This window comes from Marmota flaviventris, chromosome 2 (genome assembly GCF_047511675.1).
Source record: "Marmota flaviventris isolate mMarFla1 chromosome 2, mMarFla1.hap1, whole genome shotgun sequence".
Lineage (NCBI taxonomy): Eukaryota > Metazoa > Chordata > Mammalia > Rodentia > Sciuridae > Marmota > Marmota flaviventris.
This window is the reverse complement of record NC_092499.1, coordinates 39,595,241-39,602,500: the sequence shown is the minus strand read 5'-3', so window position 1 is coordinate 39,602,500 and position 7,260 is coordinate 39,595,241. Positions and strand designations below refer to the sequence as shown.

The following is a 7,260-nucleotide window of genomic DNA, read 5'->3' as shown; positions in this document are numbered from 1 at the left end:
GTGAACACGCTGAATACGAATTACCTCAGTTCTGCAGCTTTCTATGTCTTTTTAATGCATTCTGTTTCAGGGTCACTTTCAATCAATATTTCATTTACTTACTGAGATTGAATGGGCGCTCTGAGACACAGTGTGCTGTTTATCATACAGATTGGACACCTCATTCTAGATCCAAGATCTTTTCCTCAACACTGGGAGCTGTCCTTTCAGCACCACAAAATTACTGCTTGAAGTTGCATTGCAGTTTTTTCCCCCCTCCTTTATCACTGGGAGCTTTTCTTTCAGCACCACAACATTGCACCTAGACTTTTTAAACGGCTGCCTTCCTCTTTGCACTGAAGACCAATTTCGTCTGCACTTCCAGTTATTGTTATTACCTGTAGGACTTTCAGTCCTACTTCACCTCACCCAATCCACTCCTGAAACAGTTAAATGTATCTATTTCTGTGGAAATCATTTTCTCATTGAATGATCAGAAACAAAGATAAATTCTAACCTGTAACGGCTCATTTCGACTCATTGCTTACAATAGATCTAAGCTCTTTTTTCTGCTTATTCGACTCCTTCCAGCTTCCCATCACATCTGTAACAAACTTTTAAAATTATATTGCCACACCACCATGCACAAGCCTACCTGCACAGTAGAGATAGATTATTCCATCGCATTCAGATGGTTAACAGAGGTTAGCAAGTCCTGTATTATATATTTATATCGCTTTCTAAGAAAGTGCATATTAATGTTTACTTTAAGAATGTGTAAATGGTGCTATCAAGAATCTGATAAATTTTATCCCAGTTTTTTGTGTACCACTTCTAATGTATGAGATTTATTTTTTTATTGGAAAAATAAACAGTATGAAAGCATTAAATTGGTAGATTTTAGTAATTTAACAAATGAATGGAATCCTTACGATACAGGCCCTATCTTTCCCTGGAAATTTTAATGGTGGTAATAGATTTCAACAAGGTACTGATAATCACATTCCTTTTAATCCATTCTTATATTGCATTCTTGATTCATGTGCTGATTCCTAAGTTCTTAAGTAAATTTTATTTACTGTAAGTCTTCTCCAAGAAGGGAATTCTTGCTTTCCAAGGCAGCAATTGAAAGGAGATGAAAATATAATTTAATAATCTTTATATCACAGAAAAGATTTGAGAGCAGTTACTCTGTTAGTAGGAGAAATTCATCACTCATTAAATACAGGGCAAGCATGGCTATACATAATAATTTTGAGTGCAATGCAGTCTTATAAATTTAATGTACACACTTTATTTAAATGATGCAAACAGCCATATGAAATTGCATATGATTAGAAAACAGGATGAACTCATTTTGCCTCCTGCTTGGTTTCTCATAAACATGATTACATAATATTGTTATGCACTGTTGTTCATAGATGTCTTTTTACATAAAGGGTAAGTATCATATTACTTTAACAGATTATTTTTGGAGTTCTGCATGTTATTTTTGTTTCATCAGATATGTGCCCCCAATTAAAAAAAAAAAAAAGTTATTTCAAAAAAAAGTGAAAGTTTCACAACTTGTCATGTTAATTTTGAAAAAATTGAAGTGTAGTACATATTACTAGATAGGATGTCATTCCACTGGTCTATATAAACAAAAAAACAACTGTTCTTGAAAATTGAAGCATTACCTTGTATAATTAATAAAGTACATCAAATCAGATTTGTAAATAAAATATTGTTTAAATCTAAAGTATTCAATATTTTGATTAGATTATTTTTTTAAAGAAAAATATTTAACGTGTATGTGCCGAATTTTTTTTTAAATAGTTTTTTATAATTGCAATGGAAGGGCAATTGTCTCATTACAAGTGGTACAGAAGCCAATACTTGGGTTACCATAGATATATAAACAAGTGAAAACTGTGGAACAAGTTTTAAGCTCATTTTGGAAAAAAAAAACAGTTCTGTAGAAATGCATATTTGTATTTGTTTCTCTAATAAATCTGCAAATAGCTTTAAACACCAATTAGTTTTAATTATTTAAATTATGAGTTCTGTTAAATAATTTAACACCTGTTTTACCTTACATTTTGTGAAAACATTGTCTCATGGAAATGAGTACAGGCATATTGTGGAAATCAAGGTAGGTCTGCATTTATTTGAAAAGGTCAGGTATTTAGCGTTTAAGTATTTTCTTTACCTGCATGAAATTATTAAGACATTTATGTAAAATACAACACTTCTGCTTTCCCCAAAATTACATGTTTAGCCACTGCCCAAATCAATAAGGACCAATTTTCATCTGCTTAACTCAATATCAAATAAAAGATTAGCAAATCAGTGAAGTCATATGTTCAAATACTTGAAGATCTAAAGATTAATTAATACCAATTATAAGCTTGTTTACATGAAGCAGTGAATGAATATAGATTCTTCTGAACTACAATGCCTCCGTCATCTTTAATGTGATTACAAATTATGATTAAAATTGTAATCCCAAAATATATTTTCCTTGAATTGTGAATTTATAATAATACATGTTGAAATGTTTTAGGATAGCATAATCATCTATTTCTTTTGTTAATATAGAGTCTCCATTTTATTAAAAAATGCTTTGAAAAGAATAAACAAAAACCGTTTATTTTTTTTATCTATCTTTCTGCTTGAGCAAATATGCTAACCTTTTGTTGAAAGATTCATTGAGTATTCCAATTCTATAAAATGCAAAGAATATTAATTCTAATGAAGTCCTTCAATTTGCCAATTTATTTTTAGTTGGTAAAATATTTGGGGGCATCTGGTCTATGAAACCTTAAGCTTTTTCATTGGCTTATCCAATATTCAAACTGTTTGATCGATAACAAAAATGAGTAATTATATCTTTTTTTTCTTTAGAGGGATTCTTATAACTTAAATTTTAAAGTAACTAGTTCTCAAAATTTCCACACCTTTAATGTTGTATCATTTACAAAATATATATTAATGTAGACCAAGTCCTTGGTAGATGTAATAAAATATTTCAATATACTTAAAACATTGGACAGACTTAATACTTTTATGGTATTTCCATATTTTATGTTACCTATTTGGGGAGATAGATGTTGAAAAATGCTTTGTTTTTTTTTAGGGGAAAACCATAGACCAGTAGTGAAATGAATTCATGCTGAAAGTGTATTATAAAATAAACCTTTTAGGATTTAAAGCTTAGTCAAGAATGAATTGTAATTTTAAAAAAGATATTGACGTAACAAATTAACTTGTATCATATTTCAAAATTAAAAGAAAACAAAACTAACTCTTTTGAATTTAATAAAGTCTAACCATAGTATGTTCTAAATATCTTGAGAGAAAGATTCTCCAGTCAATTCTGGGCTGAATATATTTTGTGGGATTTAAGTCCCTAGTAAAAAGCATTTGCTAATGAATTCACTGATAGAGTTCTTTAACATTTAGATATTGCATCAAGACTGTGTGTGTGTGTGTGTGTGTGTGTGTGTGTGTGTGTGTGTTTTCATTTCTGTATTTTGGGGGAGGGGGCTGTTTACACACATGTAGGCCAAAAAATAGAAACAATTATTAGGAATATTTGCATATAGACAACTAATGGTTGTTTAAACAAGTGATTTGAAAACCCAAATTATTACATGTTCTCATCATTTTGTCAGTAAGAAGGAAAAACCTGGAGGTTGAATTTCCTGTGAAGTTTGAGTCATGATTTTCAGAAAATGTTACTTTCTATATACTCCACAAGATTAAATCTAAATTAGAGAACTTAAAATTCACTTTTTAATCTTCAAACTCATAAAACTGGTTTATATTCTGGCAGACAGTGTAACAGAATCATTGTCCATTGTCCTTAGAGTATACTTTTCATTTCAAAGCCTTTGGGAATTGCTAATACTGTTATTTCTGAGCATAAAAGTTCTTACTTTCAGCAAGCTTTTATTCTGTTTTTAATTAAAAATCCTTATAATCTGTCCCATTTAGAACCTATTGTATTTAAAACCATTAAAACCATCTAATAAAATAGCTTTTAAATTATGCCATTTCTTTTAGTTGGTATCTCAGTTTGTTTATATTTCATGCATCAGTTTCTATATTTGTTTTTCTTTACATATAAAATATATTTGAAGGTTTATAGAATGGTACAAATGATGAATTTTCTGTCTTTAAATTTCTGGAATGAATTATGTGTACTGTTGGATCCATCAGTATACTAAAAATAAAATATCCCATGTACAAATTTTGAATCTGTTTAGCATTAGTTTCCATATAAACTTCTTCATTGAGAACAAATCAGATACACTAGATATCTAGCTTGGACAGAAAAAAAAAGGAAGAAAGATGGAGAATCAGGCTTTTGAAGAGTGACAGGATAATAAAATCCAAGAATCATGAGCCAACCAAGGTATGTCATGTGAGCCCTTAACATCGCTTAAGCATGCAGAAGTTAAAACCAGTATAACATTATCTCTGTTGTGCATTTTTATGTTTGTCATACCCTCAATATTATTTTCAAGTGAACACAATCATTCAGTATTCCATAGCAATAACCAAGAATGTACACTAAGCAAAATATCAATGGAATGACATAGAATGTAATGATACTGGAAAACCTTATTACGGTATGTTGGTAACTTTGCCCTGATATCTTTGTTAAACAAAATACAGATTAATACAGACTTATTGGTTGTATTCTTCATTTTTACTAATAGATGCATCACTTTTAATCCTGACATGAATAAATTAGGGAAGGACTTCATCAATTTTTAATGTGTAAAGCACATTACATCTGAGGGCACAAAATTCATATTAAAATTTTAAAAATGCAGATTCAAAATCTTTACTCTCTGAATAGTAGATCTGAATTCTCAGTTGAGATCCTATATCCCATGTATATACTGATCTAATTTTGAACTGAGTGGATTTTTTTCACCAGCAATAAGAATGTCATCACTTGTCTATGGTAAAACAGTTAAGACTAGTATAATTAAGCTTATCACACCTCTTTTTATATCAGTTTAAATGTTTGGGAAAAGCAGAGTTACACTTGCAATGTTATAATATTCAGCATATTATGTTCTTTCTCATTACCATAGGCTTTATTAACATTAACCTTAAGTATTTTTAAAAATTAAACTTCTAAATTTAATTTTTTAGGAATATTTCTTAATGCAAAAATAGGCAAGAAATTTTTCTCAAAATATTTTTAGAAATGTATTTTCATAAATGATTTCCTAATGTGATATGATTACAGTAGTTATATATTATCTCCTGCCATATGCAGAAGGCACATTTATTCTTTTTATTCTCACAATATTATAAGGGGCAGGCATTAATTTTAATCTTTTTAGTAGAAAATGAAACAATATGGATCTATGATTCTAAAGCCACTAAGATGAGATTAATGGAAGATTCATTACATTTTACTGAGAGCATAAAAATTTCTAACTCATAATTAACAATGCATTAGAATATTTTTAAATATGTAAGCAACTTTAATGCAAGTGACTTTGTTTCCAAAATGTTGAAATAGTATGAAGTTTTAAGAATCACAGTTATCACATAAAACAAAATATTCTAATTAGCATGTTGCCCTGTACATTGTAACTTTAGACCTATAACAGTGAATGTTGCCTCTGGAGAGATACTTTACAAAGTGGGGGAAAAAAACATAATCTTTATAATAACTAAGATTATTTTAGAAATAAATATGTTCACACAATCACAACAACATGGTAGGGATATATTAAATTACTTGAAATAAGTGATGTCTCCTTATCTGTTGAATGCATTGTGTGGTCCTAGAGAAAATTCACTGCATTTCTTTTTCTTTTTTTTTTTTTTGGGGGGGGTGTTATTAGGGATTGGATTTAGGGGCATTCAACTACTGAGCCACATCCCAAGACTGTTTTTGTATTTTTAAATTTAGAAGTAGGGTCTCCCTGAGTTGCTTAGTGCCTTGATAAATTGCTAAGGCTGACTTTGAACTTGTGATCCTCCCTGCCTCAGCCTCCTGAGTTGCTAGAACTATAAGTGTGCACCATTGAGCCCAGCTGCATTTCATTTTAGTGCTCACAAGATCCAATAATCTACATGATTTCAACAGTTACTAACTACTATGTTGCTCTTAGATAGAAGTTAAGGAAAGTTTTGATAACTTTAATTTTTTAAATATGCATGTTAAACTATCAAAGAATGTGCATGATATGAAGGAATTAAATGTTGGAAAGACTGATAATATTTATATTAGATAATTTTCCAAACCTATATAATAGAAAAGTGAATCAATAATGCATGTCAAAAGTATTTAAAGTTTTATTTAAGAAGTATATATTATAAAATCAATAAAGAATTAACTAATCTGCATCAATTTTGAGTGAATCGATTTGGAAAAATTAATGCCCTCATAAAATACAGGGTACTAATCAACACATTGCTTCTTAACAATGCTGTTGGGGTTCTAAATTTTTAAAGCATTCACAAAAGGTGTTTATTTCTTAATTGGATAAGTCCTTAGTACTAAATTGTAAAGATTATTGTAAAACAATCATCAAAATATAATTAATGTGTTTTTATAGATTAAAAAGTTGTGTTATAAAAATTCAGAAATGGCATTTTGAGGGATCTTTTAATATGTGAGTAAGATCCATAGGAATACTTTTAAATTCTGCAATAATTATTGTCTCTCATGTCTTTTTTCTTTCTCAGACACAGAAAAAGGTGTGAATAGTCTCTTTAACTGACATTTACCAATTGTGTCTTTTTTCTTCTTAGTGATAAAGTGCATTCTTTAAATATTTTATTTTATTTTCAAAATAGTTGAGTATCACTTGAACCCTGTCATATCTAATTCATCACATTTGACATAGTCAGAGATTATTTCTTTGTAGGGAAATTATAAAATGTAAGTCCTAGAAGTGACTCAGTTGTTTTGAAGGTTTATTTCAATAGCCTGTTCTCTGTAATGTTTTTGTTTGTTTGTTTGTTTGTTTGTTACCAGTAATTGAACCCAGAAGCGTTTACCCACTAAACCACATCTCTACCCCTTTTTATTTTTTATTTTGAGACAGGGTCTCACTAATTTGCTTAGAGCCTCACTAGGTTGCTTAGGGCTTTGCTAAATGCTGAGGCTGGCTTTGAAATTGTGATTCTCCTCCCTCAGCCTCCTGAGTTGCTGGTATCACAGCCATATGCCACTGTATCAGGGCCCTATAATGTTTTAATGTTCAGAGATACAGTGACATAAAAAAATATTTCCTAATATTTTCATCAAATTATGCTGAGAAT

The 7,260-nt window shown here is 29.9% G+C and overlaps 1 protein-coding gene across 3 annotated transcripts in view; it reads left to right on the top strand.

The window, feature by feature from the left end:
- Positions 1-1,507, top strand: part of Nova1 (NOVA alternative splicing regulator 1) — a 141,462-nt gene extending 139,955 nt beyond the window's left edge. For all 3 annotated transcript variants that reach the window (XM_027929676.2, XM_027929680.2, XM_071607798.1), the window contains one exon: positions 1-1,507. This exon is cut by the window's left edge and continues 3,837 nt beyond it. The gene's annotated coding sequence lies outside the window, so the exon portion shown is untranslated.
- The last annotated feature ends 5,753 nt before the right edge of the window (positions 1,508-7,260 follow it).